Source organism: Procambarus clarkii, chromosome 21 (assembly GCF_040958095.1).
Source record: "Procambarus clarkii isolate CNS0578487 chromosome 21, FALCON_Pclarkii_2.0, whole genome shotgun sequence".
Lineage (NCBI taxonomy): Eukaryota > Metazoa > Arthropoda > Malacostraca > Decapoda > Cambaridae > Procambarus > Procambarus clarkii.
The window spans coordinates 37,366,856-37,393,702 of NC_091170.1; the positions used below are offsets into that span (position 1 = coordinate 37,366,856).

General features: G+C 47.6%; 1 long non-coding RNA gene across 4 annotated transcripts; it reads left to right on the forward strand.

The window, feature by feature from the left end:
* The first annotated feature begins 21,492 nt into the window (after positions 1-21,492).
* LOC123760822 (uncharacterized) lies at positions 21,493-25,235 on the forward strand. Of its 4 annotated transcripts, none has more exons than XR_006773171.2 (6): positions 22,984-23,141; positions 23,491-23,662; positions 23,817-23,980; positions 24,107-24,212; positions 24,423-24,520; positions 24,858-25,235. It is a non-coding gene; the product is annotated as an uncharacterized lncRNA (long non-coding RNA). The 4 variants fall into 4 exon arrangements; XR_006773172.2 differs by having other exon boundaries at positions 24,423-24,515; XR_011229297.1 differs by lacking the exons at positions 22,984-23,141; positions 24,858-25,235 and adding an exon at positions 21,493-21,516 and having other exon boundaries at positions 24,423-24,614.
* The last annotated feature ends 1,612 nt before the right edge of the window (positions 25,236-26,847 follow it).

The window sequence follows — 26,847 nt, forward strand, 5'->3', positions numbered from 1 at the left end:
TTCACTAAAATTACAATATGTACAGTTTCACACACTATTTACACAAGTAACGCACTGTATTACACACTCAGTACTTCAGAAGCAAGTAATAATCAACGAAGTAGTCCATGGTACACAGTGCGACTTCACTCTTGTTGCACCAGGTACAGATAGATTTTTGCTTCCAGTTTTTGTTCTGTGTGCTTGCAAATAACACACTTGCATACACCCTTGGCTTAAGTCCCTGTAGGTGGTATGTAGTCAAGCTCGTAAAGCGTAAGGTAGTCTTGAAAAGATTATAGGAAAATATAAATTTGTAAGGTAGTCTTGAAAAGATTGCTGTGTAAGGTCCCACACGGGAAGAGATTCAGCCACCCTTGAAGAGTCAGTCAGTCTGGAAGAGATTCAGCCAGCCTCAGAGTGTCATTCAGTCAAGAGGAGATTCAGCTATTCTTGAAATATCTATGGAAAACGCCACCATGGAAGCCGCTAACACTGTTCATCTATGCTACTTTTATCGGATGCATCATCATGCCTCATCTATTCATCTATGTATCATCTATATAAATTGGAGAGGGCATAGGTGGGCAAGAGTGGAGCTGAGCTACAACTCGATATGCTTGCTGTATCGTTATCTTGAGATCTTCTCTTGATGATTTCGGGGCTTTAGTGTCCCTGCAGCCCGGTCCTTGACCAGGCCTCCACCCCCAGGAAGCAGCCTGTGACAGCTGACTAACATCCAGGTACCTATTTTACTGCTAGGTAACAGGGGCATAGGGTGAAAGAAACTCTGCACATTGTTTCTCGCCGGCACCCGGGATCGAACCTGGGACCACAGGATCACAAGTCCAGCATGCTGTCCGCCCGGCCGACCAGCTCCCTTGTCACTTCATGGTGGCTGACTCGTGGAGACTGACTCAATACACAGTTTCAAATGTAGATATGATAGAGCCCAGTAGGCTCAGGAATTTGTACACCAGTTGATTGACAGTTGAGGCCATTTTGGACAACCAAGCGCTTGCATATTTAGAATGGGTACGAAAAAAGTTTTCTCGGTTGGCGCAGTCTATACCCTCTAGGGAGATCATTTACGTATATCAGAAACAGGATAGATCCGAGTACAAGAACCCTGTGGGACTCCACTGGTGACTTCACGCCAATCTGTCATCTCGCCCCTCACTGTAACTCTCTGCATTCCTATTGCTTAGGTACTTCCTTATCCACTGGAGTGCCCTACCAGTTACTCCTGCCTGTTCCTCCTGCTTATGCATCAGCCTTTTAGGGGGTACTATGTCAAAGGCTTTCCAACAGTCCAAAAAAAAATGCAGTCCACCCATCCTTCTTTCTTGCTTAATCTTTGTCACCTGATCGTAGAATTCTATTAAGCCTGCAAGGCAAGATTTACCTTCCCTGAACCCATGTTGATAGGTTGTCACAAAGTCCCTTCTCTCCAGATGTGTTACTAGTTTTTTCTCACGATCTTCTCCATCACCTTGGATGGTATACAAGTTAAGGACACTGGCCTGTAGTTCAGTGCCTCTTGTCTGTCACCCTTTTTGTATATTGGGACTACATTAGCTGTCTTCCATATTTCAGGTAGGTCTCCCATTTCCAGTGACCCACTATACACTATGGAGAGTGGCATGCAAAGCACTCCTGCACTCTTTCAATACCCATGGTGAGATTCTGTCAGAGCCAACAGCCTTTCTCACGTCCAGATCTAACAGGTGCCTCTTAACCTCATCTCTTGTAATTTCGAACCCTTCCAAGGCCGCATTGGTTTACTGCCACCTTTCGTAATACAGTGACCTTTCCTTGTTCTATTGTGAAGACCTCCCGGAACCTCTTGTGTTGTTCTTTACACACCTCTTTGTCATTCTGTGTACCTGTCCTCACTTGTTCTAAGTTTCATCACCTGTTCCTTCACTGTGGTTTTCTTCCTGATGTGACTGTGTAGTAGCTTTGGTTCAGTCTTGGCTTTATTAGCTATATCATTTTCATACTTTTTCTCGGCTTCTCTTCTCACACTAACTTACTCGTTCCTGGTTCTCTGGTATCTCTCTCTACTGTCTGGTGTTCTGTTATTTCGGAAGTTCCTCCACGCCCTTTTGTTCAGTTCCTTTGCTTTCATACATGCCCTATTAAACCACGAATACTTCTTTTGCTTCTTGGTTTTTTTCCTGTCGGGCCAGCATAAACCTGTTTACTGCCTTCTGAGACTTTTGGGTGACATAGTCCATCATGTCTTGTACGGACTTGGTTGTGAGTTCTGTGTCCCATGGTATATCCCCTAGGAATTTTCTCATCTCATAATTTTCCTTTTGGAGCCCTTTGTTTCCCAGTTCTTTTTGTGGAGAGAGAATTCCTAGCTCTACTAGGTACTCAAAGATCAATACACTGATCTAGATAGCGATAGCTATCAGATAGCTATGGCCATCCGATAGCTATGGCCATCCAATAGCTATGGCCATCCAATAGCTATGGCCATCCGATAGCTATGGCCATCCGATAGCTATGGCCATCCGATAGCTATGGCCATCCGATAGCTATGGCCATCTTACCACTATGGACGATAGCCACTCTAAGACAGATTGCTCATCTCCCCAGGCTCGCTGCCTCAATTGCGGTGAGGCCCACACTACCTTCTCCCAGACGTGTATCCATTACAAGCTTGAGGAAGCAGTCCTCGACTTGAAAAACCGGGATCGTTTGACTTTTCCTGAGGCTAGTCACCAAGTCTGCCGTCTCCACCCTTTCACTGTTCCAACTTCGTTCTTTTGGCCTTTGTGGTAATCTCCCTCTCTTCCTTCAAAGCTTTCTCTCTCGTCGTACCTTTCGAGTCGGGCTGTGTACCTTTCGGCAGTATGACGGTGTACCCCAAGATAGTGTTCTGAGCACTACTCTTTTTCTGGTTGCCCTCAATGGTCTTCTATCCTCCCTTCTGGCATCTTCTCCGCTCTTTATGTTGACGATCTTACTCTTTACTGTCGAGGTGGTGATTCACCTAACATTCAACGACGGCTTCAATTTGCGATTGATGCCGTGTCATCTTAGGCCATCAATCATGGCTTCAAATTCTCTACTACTAAGACTGGTGCCATGACTTTTATTCGGAAGCGAGTTGTTCTTCGTCCCTCTTTGTCACTTTATGGTCATCCCCTTGAGTACAAAGATTCCTCAAAGCTTTTGGGGTTATTCTTTGATACCCGTTTGTCTTGGTTGCCCCATATCTCTTACCTCTGTGTTGAATGCTCTAAGGCCCTTAACCTCCTTAAGGTTTTGTCCCATACTTCTTGGGGAGCAGATAGGTGCACGCTCCTCTATTTGCATTCCTCTCTCGTCCTGTCTAAACTCAATTATGGTTGCCCTGCATACTCTTCTGCTTCTCCTCCTACTCTTTGCCGTCTTGATCCTTTGCACCATACTTATAATAATAATAATAATAATAATAATAATAATAATAATAATTTTTATTTAGGTAAGGTACATACAATAAATTTTTACAAAGATTGGTTGACTTATAGGTAGAGCTAGTACATACGATGCCTAAAGCCACTATTACGCAAAGCGTTTCGGGCATGATAAACTTAAATGACAAGCTTAATACTAATTGAGCATAATGAGCAAAACTTGGTTGCACCTCAGCTCTGGTGCTTTTCGTTCAACTCCTACCCTCAGCTTGTACGCTGACACTGGCTTCCTGTCTCTCCAGGACCGCCGTGATCGCGACAGTCCATGATTGGTGGCCAAAGATAATTTAATTATACCTGCATCAATCGCAAGTTGAAGCCGCCGTTGGAGAGGCGAATCATCACCCTGACAGCAAAGAGTAAGATTGTCAACATAAAGAGCGGAGAAGATGCCAGAAGGAAGGGAGGAATGAAGACCATTGAGGGCGACCAGAAAGAGTAGTACTAAGAACACTACCTTGGGGCACACCTTCATACTGCCGAAAAGAGGCAGAGAGAGTGGTACCATGCCTGACTCGAAAGGTACGACGAGAGAGGGAGATTACCACGAAGGCCCAAAGAACGAAGTTGGGACAGAATATGGTATCTCAAAGTCGTGTCATAAGCCTTTTCCAGGTCAAAAAGGACAGCAATAACGGAGGTCTTCGCAGCAAAAGCAGTACGGATATAGACCTCCAAGTTCACCAGGACATCAGTTGTGAAAACTAAGTAAAGGGACGACGAGCAGAGAGAAAGATCAAGACAGGAAAGGGTGCGAGTTCGAGAGTCCACATGAGTGGGCTCACCAGAATTCAGAAGAGATAGAGAAGAAGTGAGGACGAACGGTTCGAGAAGACGGCCTCGGGTGTTTCAGAACATCACCCCAGAGGAAATGTCGACAGTTGAAATCGCCCAAAAGGAGCACCGGCTCTGGCAAGGAGTCCAGGAGGTGCTTAAGATCAGGAAGGGAAAGTGGGACATTTGGGGGGGAGATAAATGGAACAGACTGTATACCATTTACCCACAAAAACATGGGCAGCAGAACAATGGATAGGTGACGTAAGAAGTAGGGGGACGAAGGGATTATCGGAACGAATTAAGAGAGCAGTAGAGTTATGGGCCCCAGCAAGAGCTGGGGGGGGGGGGGAGGGAGGGAGAGAAAGAAAGGAATAACCACGAAAGTGACCAGGACGAGCACCAAGCATTGGTTCCTGGAGACAAACACAAAGTGGTGAAAACTGTGTAATTAGAAGTTGGAGTTCATGGAAGTAGGCATAAAATTCACGTATATTCTACTGAAGGATAGACATTATCAAAGAGAAAGGACAGTAACAGAGAATAAGAAAGAAATAAAGGTATAGAAGAACACAGTTTATTAAAGAATCTCAGGCGCAGGGTCGGCAAAATCAGGGTTAGGGGGCATGGGTAAACTTAGTAAGGATAGAGGAAAGGGAGCGAGAGGCCAGACCAGAGGCGGACTGACGGGGTCCGGAGGAGGAGACAACTGCATGAGGGGCAGGCAAGGACAGATGGAGGAGAGGGGGCAGGAGTCAGGGAGTGCACCTTAACAAAGGCAGCAACCGAGAGGGAATCGGGGGCGAAAGAAACCTCCATATCTGGGACGGGGTTCGACCACTGACATGGGAGGGGATATAGTGACAGAGTCAGAGGGAGGGGGCGAGATAGCGAAACCTTCTTACCCGCTGGAGAGGAGCCAGGCTTACGTTTCTGACTCGAAGAGACAGGCGTTCCAGTAACAACATACCGGGCGACAGACTCAATGGTCTCGGCAGGAGAAGAGGAACGGGAGCGAATAACACGAAGATTGCTGGGAGGATGATGGATATCAGCCTGGACAGACAGGTGGCGTGGAGGGTCAAGAGACTGGGGGAAGGGTCGGGAAGAAAGAGTGGGGGGGGGGAGACGGGGAAGAAGACAAAGGAGATATGGTGGACTGGGTAGGAAGGGGGGAAACCCCAGATGGAGAACCGGGAGGGAGACCATCCGGGACAGGAGGCAAAGGAATAGGGGAGGAGGTGGTGGGGTGTGGTCGGGTTTAAGGCCTGGAAACGGTTGTGAGACTGAGGAAGACGGGAAGGACGAGGAGAGGTAGAACGCAACACGCGAGCATAGGAGACGCCTGCGAAAGGGGTGAGATGACGATACGGTCACTTAATGGAGCGCCGCCCTGCTCCTTATTGTCCAAATTGCATTGTCCCTCTTACGGTCGTGCATATCCTTTAATTGTTGAATGTCCTGACTTCCAGGACGAGCGTGTGTCTTGTTTTCCGACCGTCCCCCGCGGTCGCTTGTCCCTCGATAGAATTCTTGGAGACTCGGATACTTTTTATATCGTTCGCCTTATGCGTTTCTGTTCTCGTATTGGCATCCTTGGTGATATTTAGCGCCCTCTGATTATCCCGCACTTTTACTGCATTTAATTATACCTTTAAATAATCCTCAAATTATGCTACAATGTACCAGTTGATAATCCTCAAATTTTACTTTAATGTACCTACTAATCTTTGTCAAATTTTCTTAATGTACCTGTAAACATTTTTTAAATTTTGCTAGAAATTACCTACTAAAATGATCTGTTAGATTAAGGACCTGCCCGAAATGCTATGCGTGTTAGTGGCTTTACAAGAATGTTAAAACATCAATGCTATGTACTCTCATAAACCCAATGTACCTTCTTGTATATAAATAAATAAATAAATAAATATGGCTTTTACCCCTCCAAGGCCAAATTACTGACCCCGCCCAGGATGCAACCCCACAACATGCTGACTACCTCAGCTTGTGAGTAGTGAATACCTACTCACTGCTAGGTGAACAGCGGAATTAGGTGAGAGAAAATGTGCCCAACCATTTCTGTCCCGCCCGGGATTCGAACCCGGAATTATCAATTGTGCATCGAGGATGAACCCGAATGTACTACCGGGACCCTAATAAATGCAAGTGTACGTAAATATGTTAATAAAATATTAATAGTTTTACTCATTTTTATATAAACTCGAACTGAGATCCTTTTTTCAGCGAAAGGAAATAATAAAATATAATATATATATAATAAAAATAAATGCTACTTTTAAAGGTGAAAACCCGCAGCTACCCACTCGAATCCGTGAGCTAAAACAAATGAACATCGGTCACTATTTGCACAGTTGTCAACACGTCACTTCAGTGGTGGTGCGGAGTATTTTGTCATGTAGGGGGAGTTAACCGTGGCTGTCAATGTGTTTTTCAATGATTTTAAACTGCCGATACTGACCACCTGTTGTTTATGTTCCCCTTTTGACAATTATAACTTCGCAGTGACTTCTTTTTATATATTTCTTGTCGTAAACTTTGTTTTTGTTCGTATTTGTTAATATATATTGTTATTTCATCGCTCGTACTAGCATGCAAGAAGAGGTACGTATCAATGAATAATCCAATAAAACCAGCACTGTACTGCTCGGTTTAGGCTTGGCAGTACGTAAGCTGTATATTTGTTCCGCTTGCTGATACTGTATAGATCTGAACAAATGACTTTTTGTATGTAATTAAGAAGATGGTGGTACATACGTACATAGTAGGTAGTGACATGATCACTACCTACAAAATTCTCAGAGGAATTGACAGGGTAGATAAACAGTTTAACACGGGTGGTACGCGAACAAGGGGACACAGGTGGAAACTGAGTACCCACATGAGAAAGAACTTTTTCAGTGTCAGAGTAGTTAACAGGTGGAATGCATTAGGCAGTGATGTGGTGGTTATCTTGAGATGATTTCGGGGCTTTTTTTTATTAGTGTCCCCGCGGCCCGGTCCTCGACCAGGCCTCCACCCCCAGGAAGCAGCCCGTGACAGCTGACTAACACCCAGGTACCTATTTTACTGCTAGGTAACAGGAGCATAGGGTGAAAGAAACTCTGCCCATTGTTTTTCGCCGGTGCCCGGGATCGAACCCGGGACCACAGGATCACAAGTCCAGTGTGCTGTCCGCTCGGCCGACCGGCTCCCTTGTCACTTCGTGGAGGCTGACTCCATACACAGTTTCAAATGTAGATATGATAGAGCCCAGTAGGCTCAGGAATCTTTCCACCAGTTGATTGACAGTTGAGAGGCGGGACCAAAGAGCCAGAACTCAACTCCCGCAAGCACGACTTGGAGAGTACGTACACACACACACACACACACACACACACACACACACACACACACACACACACACACACACACACACACTCACTCACTCACTCACTCTCTCACTCTCTCACACTCTCACACTCTCTCTCTCTTTCTGTCTCTCTCTCTCTCTCACTAACAAAGGTAAACATAAAAACAAGAGGCAGATCTGAGGGTGCCCAAGTCGACCTGGGCACCGCCGGATATTCCACCTCTAATTCGTCTTGACCTGCCCGAAAATCGAACTCGGGGTCCATTCGCTTGTGAATAGTGTTCGCTGACATGACAAAGTGACAGCAGTAACGGACAATGAGAGGATAAATAAATGAGGAATACTTGTGTGACGGTACGAGAAGAAGCCTTTGGCGGGAGAGCCGGCACTCTGTCAACAAGGTGTTGTGGGGATGCCTAGCGCCGGCAGAAGAACCTCAAGTGAATTATCAGTTTAATCATAATATTATTTCTTATACTTCCCCCATGAACAAAGATTCACTGCAAGGTCTGTTTACCTGTAGATATTTTGCCCTGCTTTTTAAGTATAAATAATATCTATGGTCCATAGATATTCAACAGCTTCGACACTCCATAGATTATGGATTATTGAAGTTGCTTCATATAACTCGAGACTTTCTCACCACCACCTTCCAATCCCAGCAGTTAAATCCCTGTGTTCTTGTAGACTGCCTCCCCCCCCCACCATCTCCCCCCCCCCACCTACGGCCACCCTCCCCCCCCCCACCTCCTTCCCCCACACCACCTGCCCCGCACCTCCGGCCTTCCCCCCACCTGGTGGCCGCCAATCCCTCCCTCAAACCAGCCCCCAACATCCGTGACCCTTCCACCCCCCCCCCCCATCCATTCCTGAACCCTTCCCCATGTCGCCATCTATAGGCAGCCCAGGAACTATAGGCAGCCACGACCACGGAGGAAGAATTGAAACGTGCACATATACACACACATACATACACATACATTTGTCTCTTCTACTTTGACAGGGTGAGATGGCTGATAGAGAAACTAGTGTGTAATTAAGCACTTAACCACTGAAGGTGATTAACATGCTTTTACAAGCTCAGATTATATAGTTAAATCACATACATACATTGTATAATTGATACATGGTCAGTCTTGGGTACAAGTCCAATGTATCAAGTGTTCCAGTACTCGTATAGTAATTACACAGTTCAGCATACCTTAGCCCAGGAGGGCGAAAGTCAGTCAATATGGGACATTCTACAATATAATGTTCAAGAGAGTGCATGTTTTCTCTTTCACACAGTTGACACATTGTGTACTCGACATTTGTGTTTTGAGAAAGCTGCCAGATACGTCTATATCCCAGGCGTATTCTGGCCACTATAACATCACATTGCCAGGTTCTTGTTCTATTAGTCCCATATGTTAATGTCTCCTCACGATATCTATCATAATATTTAATGCTACAACTTTCAGGTCTTTGTAAATAGTGATGGGGAGGCTGAGCCAGTGACGAGAGAACATCCCCCCAAACTCATCACACCCACCCTCACCATAGCCACTATAGACCCCTCTGGCTCTAATTACACCTACACCCGCCTCCAGTACACTCACAACCGGTCAGCAGGAACGGTAAAGGAAACAGAGTTCATATACAGTGTTGAAAGCAAGTATTGTAGATCAGCTCTGCCAGTCAGGTGTAAGCTAAACCTCAACCCTTTTCATACCCATGTTCACACCCACACATACCCGTTCACACACACACACACACACACACACACACACACACACACACACACACACACACACACACACACACGGACGCCCACGCCAGTGTTCGCCCCCGCTCATACCCACCCTTACCCCGTCCCCTCAACCGAGCCAAACAATAGGACTCGGATATCATATAATTTGATCTTGCGCTCAAAGACGAGCAAACACACCTACTTTAGAATAAATCTCGTGCAGTATTAAGGCCCCGACAAAGACCCAAAGGGGAGAGGACCCAATGTTCCTGGGTTTAGGTAGGCGGGTGGGGAGGGTGGGGATACAGGATAGAGCCAGTCGTCTTTCCTTTGTTTCTCAAGCCATCGTCTATTCCTGAGCGCAGAGCTCATTAACAATCCAAAGTAATGTAAATACACATAACTAGGTAAACACTATTAATTGCTTGGATGGTTCAGTTCGCAATGTTACTTGTTTACCCGATAATTTAGTATTGATCCTTCGTGTGTTCCTTTAATATGCCTTGGCTGACGGCGATAAGAGGTCTGGCGGGAGGACAGTGACTGGAGGGTGCGCGCGCGTGTATATAATCTCACGAGGTGATACAGCTCTCAGCTGAAATCACTAAAATACTAAATCTTCCCCTAAGTGACGCTTATTACTATTACACACAAGTCTCTGCTTCACACGATCTTGAAGCTGTACTGGTAGTTCACTAGGTCAACATAAGTGAATCTGGCAGTTGCAACCGCTTAGCAGAAAGCATGTATTTTAATAGATACCTATATATATATATATTTCTTACCAGTTAGGCACCCCCTCCCCTTCCGGCCCGTTGGCGTCGTGAGGGGGCTTGGTGGACGGCTGCCGGAGTGTGATGCTCCGTTGGGCAGTCCTCTGTCCTTTTCTGGCCTTGCACTCCTGCTGCTGTCTTCTCCAATTGTGCCGGATCGCTTTTCCTTTTCCTTATGTTTCGTTTTTCTCCCCCCTCTTCTCCTATCTGCTTGTCGTTTCCTGCCGACCTTTTGCTTGTTTTGGATTATTTCTTTGGACTTCTTCTATTTTGACGCCCGGGTGCTTGAGAAGGCATACTCTTGCACCCGTAGAACTGTAGTACCCGACGTCTCGAGCGAGGGGAACCTTTTATTGTCAATCCCCCTTTCGTCGCTGAACCCGATCTCGACGGACTGACGGTTCTTAAGGTGGCGTTTGTGGGGCGTATACTCACGATGCACCCCTAGGGGGCCCCGGCATGATCGGCGATAGCTTCCTGTTGGGTGTCCTGCCTCTAATTGTGGCTCCATGGTGGGTATGGGGGCACATTCGTGGATGAATTTTTCACTTTTCGTCTCTATGTCGTTGAATGTTTCCGTTGTACCCTCTCAGGCTCGTGGGGTGGGCGACCAAGCCCCCGAGTCGGCCTGTATTGGAAGACCAGGCTCTGTAGCTCCCGCTGCGTTGGGCCCCGACCTTGCTCCTCCTTTGACCGTCCTGACTTCTTCCCCCAGCTCCCCTCCCTCCTCTGAGGTTGGGTCGAGCCTCCAGCCCCCGGTGGTGACCACTTCGTCCCCTGGTGTGGCTAAGTCTTTCGTTGTGACTACTGCGCCTTTTGACCCCTCTCTCTCTAGGGGTTCTCAACGCCGTTCGCGCCCCAACCGCACTCGCTCGATTCCTTCCCGTGCTGATGCGTATCAGGCCTTGTTTGGTCCTGCTTCATGGGCCAAATACTTTGATCTCCTCCCTCTTGATTCTGCGCCTCCTGACGATTTCTCCCTCCATCGGCATCTTGTAGATTCCGTGGATGCGTGTGTTACTTTCAACCCCACTCGTCTCGGTACACGTGTCGTTGCTGCTCCTTCTCAGGATGCGGCTTCCCGCTTGGCTGCCTTATCTTGCCTTGGCGAGATCCCTGTTCGGGTCTCCAAGAACGTTCAGATGAATTCCAGTGTTGGCACTATTCTCCTCCCACCCCATGTTGCAACCGGTGTTCGGAATCTGCAGGATTGCCACGATGATATTCGGCATATCCTTGATGCCCAAGGCCATTCTGTCCTCCAGGTCGACTCGTTTACTCGTCCCCCTCGTGGTCGTCGCCGTCAACCCCTTCGCGTTGTGAAGATCACCTTTGATGGTAGGACCCTTCCATCCTCTGTCATTCTTGCGGGTGCTAGGTGCTCTGTCCAGGAGTATATTCCTTCTCCTCGACTTTGTAATAAGTGCTGGAGGTTTGGGCATGGTGCCCTCCGCTGCTCTGGGACTGTCTCTCTCTGTCCTTTGTGTGGGAGTGAAGGTCACTCTAAGTCGGAGTGCACTTCTCCCCAAGCTCGCTGCCTCAACTGCGGTGAGGCCCATCCTACGTTCTCCCGTGCCTGTGTACATTACAAGCTTGAGGCGGCCGTCCTTAACCTGAAGCACCGGGAGCGTTTGTCTTTTCCTGAGGCGAGGCGCCAGGTTCGCCGGCTCCCGCCTTATACTAACATCTCTTATGCTCGCGTGTTGCGCTCTTCCTCTCCTCGTCCTTCCCCCCTTCCTCAGACTCTCAACCGTTTCCGGGCCTTGGACCCTGATACTCCCACTGCCCCCTCCTCAGTTCCTTTGAGTTCTTTCCCGAGGGGTCCCCCTCCTGGTCCTCTGTCTGGGGTTCCCCTTCTTTCAACCCGGTCTGTCATGTCTCCTGTGTCTTCTTCCTCGTCCCCCTCCGATCCTCCTTCCCATCCTCTTCCTCCATCTATCGGCTCTCCCCGCCGCCTGTCGGAGCAGGCGGATGTCCATCGCTCTCCTAACGGCCGTCGTGTGTGCTCTCGTTCGGCTTCTCCGGTTGAGACACTGGAATCCGTTGCCCGGTACGTAGTTGCTGGGACACCGGTCTCTTTAAGTCAGAAGCGTAAGCCTGGCTCCTCTCCTTCCTCTTCCCCGGCGGGTAAGAAGGCTTCGCTTTCTTCCTCAGCTCCTCCTTCTGGCTCTGTTGCTCCTTCCCCTCCCGTTTCGGTGCTTGCGCCCCCTGTTCCTGCTATGGAGGTTTCTTTGGCCCCTGCTTCCCTTTCGGTTGCTGCTCTTGCTGGGGTGCGCTCCCCTCTTTCTACTCCCCCTCTTCCTGCTGCTGTCCTTGACTGCTCCTCTCCGTTGTCTCCTCCTCTTCCTCCTTCTCCTCCGGACCCTGCCCGCCCACCTCTGATCTGTTCTCCCGTTTCCTTCCCTCCGTCTTTGCTCAGTTTACCCATGCCCCCTAACCCTGACTTTGCTGACCCTGATCCCGACCCTGATATTCTTTAACGTGCTCTGTTGGTCTTTCGCCTTTGTTTCTTCCTTGTTCTTTGTTTTTGTCCTTTCTCTTCTCGTCGTTGTCCATTCTTCAATGGAACGTTCGAGGTTATTACGCCAATTTCCTCGAACTCCAACTTCTGGTTTCGCGGTTTTCGCCCCTTTGTGTCTGTCTCCAGGAGCCAATGCTTGGTGCTCGTCCTGGTCGTTTTCGTGGCTATTCCTTTCTCTCCCCCCCCCCAGCCATTGCTGGGGCTTCTAATTCTTCTGCTCTCTTGATTCGGGCTGATGTTCCCTTTGTTCCTTTACTTTTTCCTTCGCCTCTCCATTGTTCTGCTGCTCGTATCTTTGTGGGGAAATGGTACACAGTTTGTTCCATTTATCTCCCCCCGAGTGTCCCGCTCTCTCTTCCTGATTTGAAACACCTCCTAGACTCCTTGCCGGAGCCTGTGCTCCTGCTGGGTGACTTCAATTGTCGTCATTCTCTTTGGGGTGACGTTCTGACGAATACCCGGGGTCGCCTCCTTGAGCCGTTTCTCCTCTCTTCTTCCCTGTCTCTTCTGAATTCTGGTGAGCCCACTCATTTGGACTCTCGAACTCGCACCCTTTCTTGTCTTGATCTTTCTCTCTGCTCTTCTTCTCTTTACTTAGATTTCACGTGGCAGGTTCTTGATGACCTCCATGGAAGTGATCATTTCCCCATCCTTGTTTCCTTTTTCTCTTTTCGCCCTTCCCTCTCTTTCCCTAGGTGGCAGTTTGCTAAGGCGGACTGGACCCTATTTTCCCTCAGTGCTACTCTCTCTGACCTCTCCCTTCTGCCCCTCTCTCGCGCTCTCCTCCTTTTTCATGACACTGTCTTCGACGCTGCCCTCCGCTCTATTCCTCGCTCTTCCTCTCGGGGTCCACGGAAGTGCGTTCCCTGGTGGAATGCGGACTGTGCTCGGGCTGTCCGCTGTAAGCGTGCAGCCTGGAAGAAGCACCGCCGTAGGCAGACGACCGATTCTTTTCTTTTCTTTCGGAAAGCGAGTGCGGTGGCCCGTAGGGCCATCCGTACGGCTAAACGTGAATGTTGGGCATCTTATGTCTCGACAATTACGTCCGAAACCCCTCTGGCCCAGATCTGGAAGCGTATCCGCAAGATAGCGGGTAAGTTCGTTCCCGATGTTTCACCGGTCCTTCACCTCCATGATACTCTTGTGGCGGACCCGTTGCAGGTCGCTTCCGAACTGGGTTCCCACTTTTCTTCTGTTAGCTCTGGTCTTCATCTTCCCCAATCTTTCCTTCTTCGTAAACCTGTCCTTGAGTCTCGTCCTTTAGATTTCTGCACTCATCTTCAGCTTCCCTATAATGATCCCTTCTCTCTCTCTGAACTTCGTTCTGCCCTGGCCCTCTGCGGTTCTACGGCGGCGGGCTCCGATGGTATTCATTATGAGATGCTTCGCCATCTCCCTCCGAGCACGTCTCAGTATTTACTGAGTCTGTATAATCGGATCTGGGAGTCGTCGTCAGTCCCTGAGGACTGGCTCGATGCCGTTGTCCTCCCTGTTCGCAAACCGGGGTCTCTGGGTACTTCCCCTAAGGACTTTCGCCCTATTGCTCTCACAAGTTGTGTCTGCAAACTCTTTGAACGTATGGTTAACGTTCGTCTGATGTGGTTCCTGGAACACCATCACCTCCTCTCCCCTTCTCAATTTGGTTTCCGCAAGTGCCGCAGCACGACAGATGTCCTGGTGAACTTGGAGGTCTATATTCGTACTGCTTTTGCTGCGAAGACCTCCGTTGTTGCCGTCCTTTTTGACCTAGAAAAGGCTTACGACACCACTTGGCGTTATCATATCCTATCTCAACTTCATTCTTTTGGCCTTCGTGGTCATCTCCCTCTCTTTCTCCGCAGCTTCCTCTCTCGTCGTTCCTTTCGGGTGCGCCTTGGTACCGCTCTCTCTCTCCCTCTTTTCAGCAATACGAAGGTGTGCCCCAGGGTAGTGTTCTGAGCACTACTCTTTTTCTGGTTGCCCTCAATGGTCTTCTTTCCTCTCTTCCTTCTGGTGTCTTCTCCGCTCTCTATGTCGATGATCTTACCCTTTGTTGTCAGGGTGATGATTCGCCTCTCCTTCAACGCCGGCTTCAACTTGCAATTGATGCCGTGTCGTCTTGGGCCACAGGTCATGGCTTCAAGTTCTCTACTTCTAAGACTTGTGCCATGACTTTTACGCGGAAACGGGTTGTTCTTCGTCCCTCTTTGTCACTTTATGGTCATCCCCTTGAATACAAAGATTCCGCGAAGCTTTTGGGGTTATTCCTTGACACTCGTTTGTCTTGGTCTCCCCATATCTCTTACCTCCGTGTTGAGTGCTCTAAGGCCCTTACCCTCCTTCGGGTCTTGTCCCATACTTCTTGGGGGGCAGATAGGCGCACTCTCCTTGCTTTACATTCCTCTCTCGTCCTGTCTAAGCTCGATTATGGTTGCCCTGCTTACTCGTCTGCTTCTCCTTCTACTCTTCGCCGTCTTGATGCTTTGCACCATACTGGGTTGCGCCTCAGTTCTGGTGCCTTTCGTTCGACTCCCGTCCTTAGCTTGTATGTTGACACTGGCTTCCTGTCTCTCCAGGACCGCCGTGATCGCTACTGTCTTCGCTATCTTGCGCGGTCCTTGCAACATCCTTCCTCTCGCCTCTGTCGTGCTTTAACTTTTACCCCTCCTGCGGTTCCTGTTCCTCTTCGCCACCTCCCTCTTTCTGTCCGGTTATCTCGCCTACAGGATTCTCTTTCCGTTCGTATTTCTGATGTTTCTCCTCGTGTTGTTCCTTCTTTGCCCCCGTGGAGGGTCCCTCTTCCGCGGTTTTGTACATCCTTGATTCGTATCACTAAAGCTTTTACCCCTCCTACGGTTCTAAAACGCCTTTTCCTCGAGCACTTTTCTTCTCACTCCCGCTCCGTTTCTGTCTTCACCGATGGGTCTAAGTCAGCGGACGGTGTTGGCTACTCTGTTGTTTTTCCTGATCGCACTTATATGTGTCGCTTGCCTCCGGAGACTAGCATCTTTACAGCGGAACTTTATGCTATTCTCTATGCTCTTCGTCTCCTGCTTTCTCGTTGTCAGTCTTCCTTTGTGGTTGTTGTTGACTCTCGTAGTGCCCTCATGGCTCTCGGGTGCTTTAATCCAGTTCATCCAGTAGTTGTCGAGATCCAGCATTGGCTGTTTCTCGTTCACAGTAAATTTAAGTCGGTTGAGTTTTGTTGGGTTCCCAGCCATATTGGCGTGTCTTTAAATGAGCGTGCGGATGCTGCCGCTAAGGAAGCTGTCCGCTCTTGTCCCATCTCTCGTAAAGGCATTCCGTATTCCGACTTTTACCCGGTTATCCATTCCTCAGTCCTTACCCGTTGGCAGGCTTCTTGGTTGTCTGTTACTGGTAACAAGCTACGTACTCTTAAATGTTGTGTTTCCTCGTGGCCGTCCTCCTTCCACCGTAACCGGCGGTGGGAAACAGCTCTGGCGAGGTTGCGTATTGGCCATACTCGCTTAACCCATGGTCACTTGATGGAGCGCCGCCCTGCTCCTTATTGTCCTAGTTGCATTGTCCCTCTTACGGTCGTGCATGTCCTTCTTGAATGTCCTGACTTCCAGGACGAGCGTGTGTCTTGCTTTCCGACCGCCCCTCGCGGTCACCTATCCCTCGATAGAATTCTTGGTGACTCGGATACTTTTGATATCGTTCGCCTTATGCGTTTTTGTTCTCGTATTGGCATCCTTGGTGATATTTAGCGCCCTCTGATTATTTTGCGTATTTGATGGTGCTACATAGCCTTCCCGGTTTGGTGCCTTCTTTTGATAATTACTTACTTACTTACCAGTTAGGCAAAGTAGCTGTGAAAAGGCAGTATGTATAATTTCCACAATGATCCATTGTGGAATGACAGAAAACTGTCGCACAAGTTTGGCCTTGTGCGCCAATTTTCTGGCTCTAACGTTAATTTTACTGTGAGACAGTTTAATTGGCGCCAGAAGAAAAGCACGTACCCAGTAAGCCCTATGCGCTCTATTTTTTTTAAGGCGTTAGGTTATCACCAGTCATTCAGATTTTGCCAGAATATAAGCTTGAGTGAGAGGAAATACAGTTTGCGAACAAGTGATGTAAATAATGGTCTACAGGGCAATATAAAACACCAATCAGCAAAGGAAGAAAGGATAAACCACAGCGGGACAATTCAGAGGGACCATATATCACGCTATTGTGATTTCTGTGAGTAGGTGAGTATAACTAGATGAGTACTCAGCCCCTGGTCCCGACTTATACCCCCAAGCACTCAGCCCTTGGTTCTGACTTATGCCCCCAAGCACTCAGCCCTTGGTTCTGACTTATGCCCCCAAGCACTCAACCCTTGGTTCTGACTTATGCCCCCAAGCACTCAGCCCTTGGTTCTGACTTATGCCCCCAAGCACTCAGCCCTTGGTCCTGACTCATGCCCCCAAGCACTCAGCCCTTGGTCCTGACTCATGCCCCCAATCACTCAGCCCTTGGTCCTGACTCATGCCCCCAAGCACTCAGCCCTTGGTCCTGACTCATGCCCCCCAAGCACTCAGCCTTTGGTCCTGACTCATGCCCTCAAGCACTCAGCCCATCGTCCTGACTCATGCCCCCAAACACTCAGCTCCTGGTCCCGACTCATAATTCCACATTTATAAATAAATGTAAAGTGCTAATAGCAGAAGAGCTCAGTGTAGTATGGAGAAAAATGATCTTCAAGCGGGAAGATCCTGTTTTCGCCATTACTTAACCACTGAAGCCCTCCCGCTCGTTTCTACGTATCTCCTCCCCACCCCTTCCCCGCTCTTCTGCTCACCCCTCACCCCCGGCCACTAACACAGACTCATGCCGCCTCATTTACCACACTGTACACTGCTCGTTCAGCGTGAAGCTCAACACACACTAGTTCCACCTCCACACACCCACCAGAATCCCTGCTTCCTCGCTTTCTTGCCTTCACATACCTTACATTACAAAATTCACCTTGGCGGATATTAATACAAATATATTAATTTATTTAGCGGTTATTAACGTAAATATATTACTTTGTCGGATATTAATGTAAATATATATTTTTCTTAGGGGCTATCGACATGAATATTTTATTTACGCTATACACAAACACTATTACGCAAGTCGAGGCATTTCTTGACAGTTTCCACTCTATATAGGAACGTTTTTTCTTGTTCTGTTCTCTTTTATATAAATGTGAACGTTCAGAGGCGCAACATAACGCAGTGATCCCAGAGTCCTTGAAGCCCTTACGCCTCCCACGGTGGGTGACGGGGCACTCCCGGGCTCTCCTCCCATGTACTGCCTCAGTTTACTTATTTATGTGTGCCTTTCAGTCTTCGTGGGTCTGTCTGTCTGGCTTTCTGAATGGCTGACTGACTGTCATAGTGACAACCTGCAACATAAGTAAATATATGGATGTTCAGAAAATTTAAACCTTGACATTTCTAAACATGTTAGGTTTTTAGGCCTAGAAGATCATAGGTCAAGCTCGTGTAGCTAATTAGTTTAATCAGAACGAGAGTGAGTGAGTCATCGTTGGTGCAGCGACTAAAGTCTCACAGAGAGTAAATGATGAATATTTTCTTTTAATAATGCATTTAAACAATGAGTTCTCCCGGAGCACATGAGAGAAGTGTGTAGATCATCAACACTACAGGCAAAAATGCTCTCCGCTGTTGTGCTAAAGATGCTAAAGACAGTCTTCTGTGCCCCTCGTCCTCTCGTCTGCTCATTTACTCTAATTGCGTGATGGTCATGTGTACCTCAGACTGAGAGCATGACTAACAGCTACTGGGAATCGAAGGGGAGTGATGCGCCCCCCACCCGCCCCATCCCCCCACCACTCCCCCTCACCCCCCCCCCCCCGGCATTATTAACAATGTGAGTCACATTATGCAGGTCCGCGGCCTCTGCCTCTCCACTATGACATTTACATCCAAATTATCCTCTTAAATATCATGCAGCTCCACCGGCCAAATACCTAAACTGACATTTGAGGCAGCGCTCAATGTTAGATGCTTGTCAACGGTTAAGGGGGGACTCCAGACACCCACTCCCACCACCTCCTTCCCCCCAGACACTCCCTCAAACCGTCCTCTACCTAGACCCCCCCCCCCACCTCCATCCAGGGGGTTTATTTTTTTTTTTTTTAAATTTTGCCCCGAGGGGCGAGTTTATTGGGCAGCGCCACTCATCCTGTGAGTGGACACACCGCCATAGCAGCATGTACAACACTCCCCAATAGGAAGAAACCCCGCTGGGTCACCTGTACCCAGACACAGCTGGGACTTGCTTAACTGTCTCAAGTGAACAGCCCTTCAAACAGGAAGATTAACATTTGTCAACCCTTAAAGTCTTAAGTCATCGTGCTGGTGGAAAATGGGGGGAATCTTTTAATAGCAGTATCTATATTTGACAAATATAGATACTGGATAATGGGTCCACTACTGCCCACAGGATGGGTACGGGGTTCACTACAGCCCACTGCATGGGTATATGGGGCTCACTACCACCTGTTAATTCACAGTGTCGGGGGACAGGAAGAAAGAGTGAATTCATACACGTTCGGCTTTTTTCGAGGTCGAATTACTGACCCCGGCCAGGATGCAACCCCACAACAAGCTGACTAACTCCCGAGTACCTAGCAGTGAGTACTGAGTGCTCACTGAAAGGTAAATTTCCTTAGGTGAAAGGAAATGTGCCCAATCATTTAAGGTTAATTACGGATTCGAACCCGGAATTCTTGATTGTGCGTCGAGAACGAACCCGACTGTACTACCAGGACCCTGTTGGATGGGTATGGGGTCCACTACCGCCAAGAGGATGGGTATGGGGTCCACTACCGCCAAGAGGATGGGTATGGGGTCCAGTACCATCCACAGGATGAGTAAGAGGTCCACTACCACCTGTAGGATAGGTATGGGGTCTACAACCGCCCATTGGATGGTTATGGGGTCCAATATCATCCACAGGATTGGGATGGGGTCCACTACCGCACAGATGTGGGCGGTAGTGAACACCATACTCATCCTGTGGGCGGTACTGGACCCCATACCCATCCTGTGGGCAGTACTGGACCCCATACCCATCCTGTGGGCGGTATAGTGGGCCCCATACTCATCCAACAGTTGTAGTGGACCCCACTACCATCCAAAGGATTGGTATAGGGTCCACTACCGCGCACAACTGGGCGGTAGTGGACCCTATACCTATCCTGTGAGCGGCAATGGACCCTATACCCATCCTGTGGGCGGTAGTGGAACCCATGCACATCCAACAGTTGGTAGTGGACCCCCATAAACATCCTACGGGTGGTAGTGTACCCCATACCCATCCTACAGGTGGTAGTGGACCCCATACCTATCCTACGGGTGGTAGTGGACCCCATACCCATCCTACGGGTGGTAGTGGACCCCATACCCATCCTACGGGTGGTAGTGGACCCCATACCCATCCTACGGGTGGTAGTGGACCCATACCCATCCTACGGGTGGTAGTGGACCCCATACCCATCCTACGGGTGGTAGTGGACCCCATACCCATCCTACGGGTGGTAGTGGACCCCATACCCATCCTACGGGTGGTAGTGGACCCCATACCCATCCTACGGGTGGTAGTGGACCCCATACCCATCCTACGGGTGGTAGTGGACCCCCATAAACATCCTACGGGTGGTAGTGGACCCATACCCATCCTACGGGTGGTAGTGGACCCCATACCCATCCTACGGGTGGTAGTGGACCCCATATACATCGAGTGACTATAGTTGTGGACCCTATATCCATCCTGAGGATACACTGGCAGTGTTAAAGGCAGTAATGTTCAGTGTACAGGTTCCCAAGTAGGAAGACTTGAGAGGCAAGACCGACGAGAAGCATCAACATCAGAGGCTGGTGTCACGTGACAGACTTGACGTGGTGAGAGGCAATGTCGTGTAATGTTATCCTGTTGTTGTAGATGTTCTATAGTACCCCGGAGACGGTCTTGCTTGCCTTCCTTACTGTCTGGCTGTGGTCGTCGGTTACGACAGGACAGTTATAAGCTTATAAACCTCAAGGTAAACAGCTCTAACAGACAGAACTGAAGAGGTTGGCGCTGTAGAGGGCGGGTAGGAAGGAACTGGGAACTGCCTGACGTCCTATAAGACTCATCTTGAGACTTCTACTCCAGACGCTCGAGGAGTACCTTGGGGAGACGGAGACAGGAAGAGCGAGGAAGGTGGCGGGAAGTCTTGTGTTGAAGACGAGAGGAGCGCCGAGGACCCGTCAGGAAGTGATCATTAAGGACGCCACTTGTGCAGAATAATATTCTGAACAATGTCATCCTGGACGTTAATAGTTATCATAAAGCATAAATGTTCACACTTCAATAAGTTAAAATTACTCCTTTTGTCATTAACGAGCAATATCTTAAGTCAGTTGAAACCAATAATTTAACATCATCCAGTGTTGTGTCAGGAACGTTGGGCTATTGAGTTTCTTAGTCTGTTATCGCATATATTGTAGTTGTTGAGCGGCCATTAACAGTTCTTGACTGGCGGACCATTACTAATTCACTGCCGGTTCTGTTGCAAATGTTGCTTTGTTCTACCTATTGTTCTTTTGGAACATTTACAATAGAATGTTTTAATTAGTTTGTGAATTAAATTTTGAAATTAACAACTCCAAACGTTCAAGCTGGGGATTTTTATTGGTTCATTAGAGACTCGTTCGTATTTGGGGAAGTGAAGGAGTGGCTGTTGGCCATTGATAATTGACACTTCAGACTCGCAAAATATTAACCAATAGGGTGAGTCTTAGGGTGAATGTCACCCAATCAGCGGCCGGGTTTGGTTGGCTGCTGGTTATAAAAGGGAGGATAAGACAAGGAGCACTTCAGTCTTGTTTTACCTCACTTTTGGTATACAGTTCCAGGTTCGTGTCTTGAAGCTTAGTTGTATGTGGAGGCTCTCCCTCCCTTTCCCTTCTCCTGCCCCCTTGTTGCGTCCCCCCCTTCTCCTGCCCCTTGTTGCGTCCCCCCTTCTCCTGCCCCTTGTTGCGTCCCCACCCCCTTCTCCTGCCCCTTGTTGCGTCCCCTCCCTTCTCCTGCCCCCTTGTTGCGTCCTCCCCCCTTCTCCTGCCCCTTGTTGCGTCCCCCCCCTTCTCCTGCCCCTTGTTGCGTCCCCCCCCCTTTCTCCTGACCCTTGTTGCGTCCCCCCCCTTTCTCCTGACCCTTGTTGCGTCCCCCCCCCTTTCTCCTGACCCTTGTTGCGTCCCCCCCTTTCTCCTGACCCTTGTTGCGTCCCCCCCCTTTCTCCTGACCCTTGTTGCGTCCCCCCCCTTTCTCCTGACCCTTGTTGCGTCCCCCCCCTTTCTCCTGACCCTTGTTGCGTCCCCCCCCCTTTCTCCTGGACCCTTGTTGCGTCCCCCCCCCTTTCTCCTGGACCCTTGTTGCGTCCCCCCTTTCTCCTGCCCCCTTGTTGCGTCCCTCCCCTGCCCCTTGTTGCGTCCTCCCTTTCCCCTGGTTCCCTGTACTGGAACTAGTGAAGTGTATGGGGGGGGGCACTATCATTATTTCATACTTGCCTTGACGAATTGAAGGTTGGGGTTAAAGTGCGCATAATGCTGCGTGTGGCACTATAGCTGACCCAAACTGGCTTGTGACTCTCCTCGACCCCACTTGTATCATGAGAGAGGCTAGCCCTTGACGTCTGGTCTTCAACCTTAAAAAAAACGTTAAATAAACATTATACATTTGTGACTTTACAATGGGGTTACTAGTCTTTAAGAGGTAAAAACTACAAATTCAAAGCCTAAATTTAAAATGTTTTAATAACATGACTACTGTAGTCAGCAGGCTGGATATATAGTTAAAGTAATGGGAAATTTAGTTAAATGTTCTAAACCATGAACCAGGATGTTAATCTTTAGGATGTCCATCCATGGTTTTTAACACCCATCAACGATAATTATTAAACTTCTTGACATATTAATCGCAATATTGGCTTAAAGTAGAGTAGCATGTCGGTAGATTGATATCATTCATGATATCAGTGTAGGTATGTAAATTTTTCTCTAATCTAACAACTTAACGTTAATAATTCATGACCATTGCACCTGAACGATAGATAACTACTCGTTCATAGTAGTGTAATTACCAGCGCCCCCCGGGGTCTAAGCAAGGCAGTCACACGCTTGACAAACTCGCCTGAAGTAAAATTCTGATGTTAGTCTCCGGACACTCCCCCCCCCCCCCCCACACACACACACACACACACACACACACACACAGGATTGCTCTAGCAGTTCAAAATGTTTGTTTGGTAACGTACAGTAGTCATGTAAGTTGACTGTGTTTATTCGTTACTTAGGAGAACAACGTTAAATTTTTTTCTGTTAAATATAGACGGTTGATAAGCTTTTTACTTAGTGTAGTAAACTAAATGACTTTCTTCTCCTTGAGAGTAGGTGTAGTTTACATGAAGGGTTTACCCTCCCGATGACTGCACCAGGATAGATGCTGGGAGCCGCGACACATTGAAGAGGATAATAATGTTAAGGTTTGGCATTAATGCTTCTTGTATAATTTTTTTTGCTCGGGTATTTTCTAGTTTCCGTCTTTTGATTTTGAGTCGTCTTACAAACTTCTAGGCTATCTACAACCTGAGCCTAGAGGCTTGACAAATGGTTTTTAGAGTATCTTGGATAGTAGTAATTTAAGATAACTACTAATTTAACTTTTAAACGAATATCCTGCTTGACCTTTTCGTGTAATTATTACAAAAGATAGTAAAAACTCTTAAATATAATTTTTACCTTGGCTCGTATCCCTTCCCTAAAGTTCTCCTTCAGGAAAGTCTTTACAGTTCCCCAAAGATACTAACAGGTTTCAAACTACTTGCTTTTCAGTTCCATATAACGTCTAACAGTTCACTCTTCAAGCGGCACCCTTGTTCTTCCAACCCCTTCCTGCATTAAGATACCTCGGCTTCCTTTGGTCCCACAACCCCAGCTTAAGTCTCTCGGCCTTCAAGGTCACAACCAACTCGACACTCCGTCCTCTGGAATACCTGGTAACATAGTAAGTAAAATGATAGTTTTATTTGGCTTAACTTTAAATCCCATAGATCAAACCAGTAATATACTTAGTACCAAAGATGCAGGTTAGAGTTCTCAACATGGCTCTTATTGTCTCCTTTAGTTAATTTATTGATTTAATTCTCAAATGGTTTCAGATACCTAAAGAGGGGTGGTAGAACTGCCACTTCATATGGTGCGTGAATAATATATACAACTGGGATCAAGCAAACTCTTACTGCTAGTCTTGGCAGAGGCTTCCAGCTTGTTAGTATCAAAGACAAGGGTAAAGAAGACTTCCTAAAGAGCGTTATTGCCAGAGGTGAGTTTACTTATTAGTGTTTAACATGGTTAGAAATGCACGTGGACAACTTTAAATATAGTCATCCTGATGGACTAAGATTATGGCCAAGAATTTAAAAAAAAAACTACGTAATATTTTCATCAGGTTGGATCCAGTTCATATGGAGAAGCGGCAACGAGCGAGGCAGGACGACCTGGAGGTGGTCATCCGGGCACACTTCCTCCTACACCAACTGGTCTCTCACTGGAGGGTCTGTATTTCTCTTTACTTTATTAATTTGTCATACAGCTCAAATTGTCATAAAAGATGTACCAAACACCCCGTATATCAAGTGCAGGTTACTCTTACAGGCTTCAACGGCTGTAAAGGTCTGTAAAAGTTAATCTTAACCTATCGCAAAATTTAAATTTTATTAAAAAAAAAAATATAATGGTTCTAATATGACGGTTCCCGTCCCCAGGCTCGGGCGACCACAGCCAGACAACGGGGAAGGCAAAGAGGACTGTCTCGGGTACCGAAGAACATCTATAGCCGCACCATGGCCCGTCACAAAGTGAAGTCTGTCGTCTCAGACGCCGCCTTTGTTATATTTTTGCCAGAAAATAACCTAGGTTCCTGAATGAAGTTGTAAAATATTAAATTTTGAAGTAGATCATAATCTTCTTGAATACCTTAGCCAGGAGATCTCTCAATGTTTCGTGTCTACAAGACTTGTCACTAAGGACCTGAAGTGTAGTTATTTTTTTTTTTTTTTTTTAGGAAAAATTAAATCCTTGACTCTTCAGTTAAGGAAAATATTAATGGCTTGTGACTTAAATGCCATGACATTGACAATAGATTCACAATGTGTGAACCATTATATGTATACCTTGTAAACCTCCCCTTCCCCCAACAGGCCAGTGTAGGTGGACTAAGTGTAAAACCTGGTTGTGGCACGATTTTTGGTCCTCGCGAGGTATCTACGACGAATGACGTTGACCAGACCACACTAGAAAGTGAAGGGACGACGTCGTTTCGGTCCGTCCTGGACCATTGTCAAGTAGATTGTGAGACTGGTAGAGACTGTGAATCCGGTGGATGGTAATGCGTCTCATCCAGTGGGCGGTTGTGAACCTCGTACACATCCTGTGAGGAGTAGTGGACCCCCATAAACATTCCAATGTTATATTGTTTTCTGTTGACGTTCCTACAATCCATTCTGTTTGTTTTTCAACGCTTACACTATTGTATATAATGTTTGGCGAACGAACCCTTATTATATGTAATAATTTGAGTGCTTATTATAATTTACCGAGAAGCACAAAGATTACTCCCTAAGTGCTAACCTTTAACAGGATGCACTGTATAATGGTGGTTTAAATCATGGGTTGAACCATTAGTTAATACAGAATAAATATAATTCTATATAATACAGAATAATTAATTCGGTCTTGGAGGGGGGGGGGGGAGACCTCGATATAAGCCTAATGTATAATTATTTATTTAATTTTTTTTTTTTTTTTTTTTATAAAAGTTCTTACATTCTTGTACAGCCACTAGCACGAATAGCGTTTCGGGCAAGTCCTTAATCCTAATGTTTGACAGTTGCAGGCGATAAGTCCCAATAACGTGGCTAAAGTATGTTGACGAGACCACACACTAGAAGGTGAAGGGACGACGACGTTTCGGTCCGTCCTGGACCATTCTCAAGTAGATTTTCTTGAGAATGATCCAGGACGGACAGAAACGTCGTCGTCCCTTCACCTTCTAGTGTGGTCTGGTCAACGTTTGACAGTTGATTTGACAATCTACCTCAGGGAAACTGAACATTGGCAGCATAGGTACTATGAGCATTATGTGACACTATGGTATCCTGATGACAGGTTGCAGCCGCGAGGTCCTGTGTGTGTACTCGCCTAGTTGGGCTTGCGGGGATTGAGCTCTGGCTCTTTGGTTCCGCCTCTCAACTGTCAATCTACTGGTGCACAGATTCCTCAGCTTCTAGAGCTCTATCCACCATTACGTCCGAAACTCCTCTGCCGCAGTTCTGGAAGCGTATCTGCAAGATGGCGGGTAAGTTCGTTCCCGATGTTTCACCGGTCCTTCACCTCCGTGGTACTCTTGTGGCGGACCCGTTGCAGGTCGCTACCGAACTGGGTTCCCACTTATCTTTTGTTAGCTCTGGTTTTAATCTTCCCTTCGTAAACCTGTCCTTGAATCTCGTCCTTTAGATTTCTGCACTCGTCTTCGACTTCCCTATAACGATCCTTTCTCTCTCTGAACTTCGGTCTGCCTCGGCCCTCGGCGGTTCTACGGCGGCGGGCACCGATGGCATTCATTTAACAGTCTCCGTGGTGTAGTGGTAAAGACACTTGCCTGGCGTTCCGCGAGCGCTATGTCATGGGTTCGTATCCTGGCCGGGGAGGATTTACTGGGCGCAATTCCTTAACTGTAGCCTCTGTTTAACGCAACAGTAAAATGTGTACTTGGATGAAAAAACGATTCTTCGCGGCGGGGATCGTATTCCAGGGACCTGCCCGAAACGCTACGCGTACTAGTGGCTGTACAAGAATGTAACAACTCTTGTATATAAAAAAAAAAAAAAAAAAAAAAAAATGCTTCGCCATCTCCCTCCGTGCACGTCTCGATATTTACTTAGTCTGTATAATCGGGTCTGGGAGTCGTCGTCAGTCCCTGAGGACTGGCTTGATGCCGTTGTCCTCCCTGTTCGCAAACCAGAGTCTCTGGGAACCTCCCCTAAGGACTTTCGCCCTATTGACCTGAAGTTGTCTGCAAACTCTTTGAATGTATGGTTAACGTTCGTCTGATGTGGTTCTTAGAACACCATCACCACCTCTTCCCCCTTCTTAATTTGGTTTCTGCAAGTGCTACTGTCTTCGCTATCT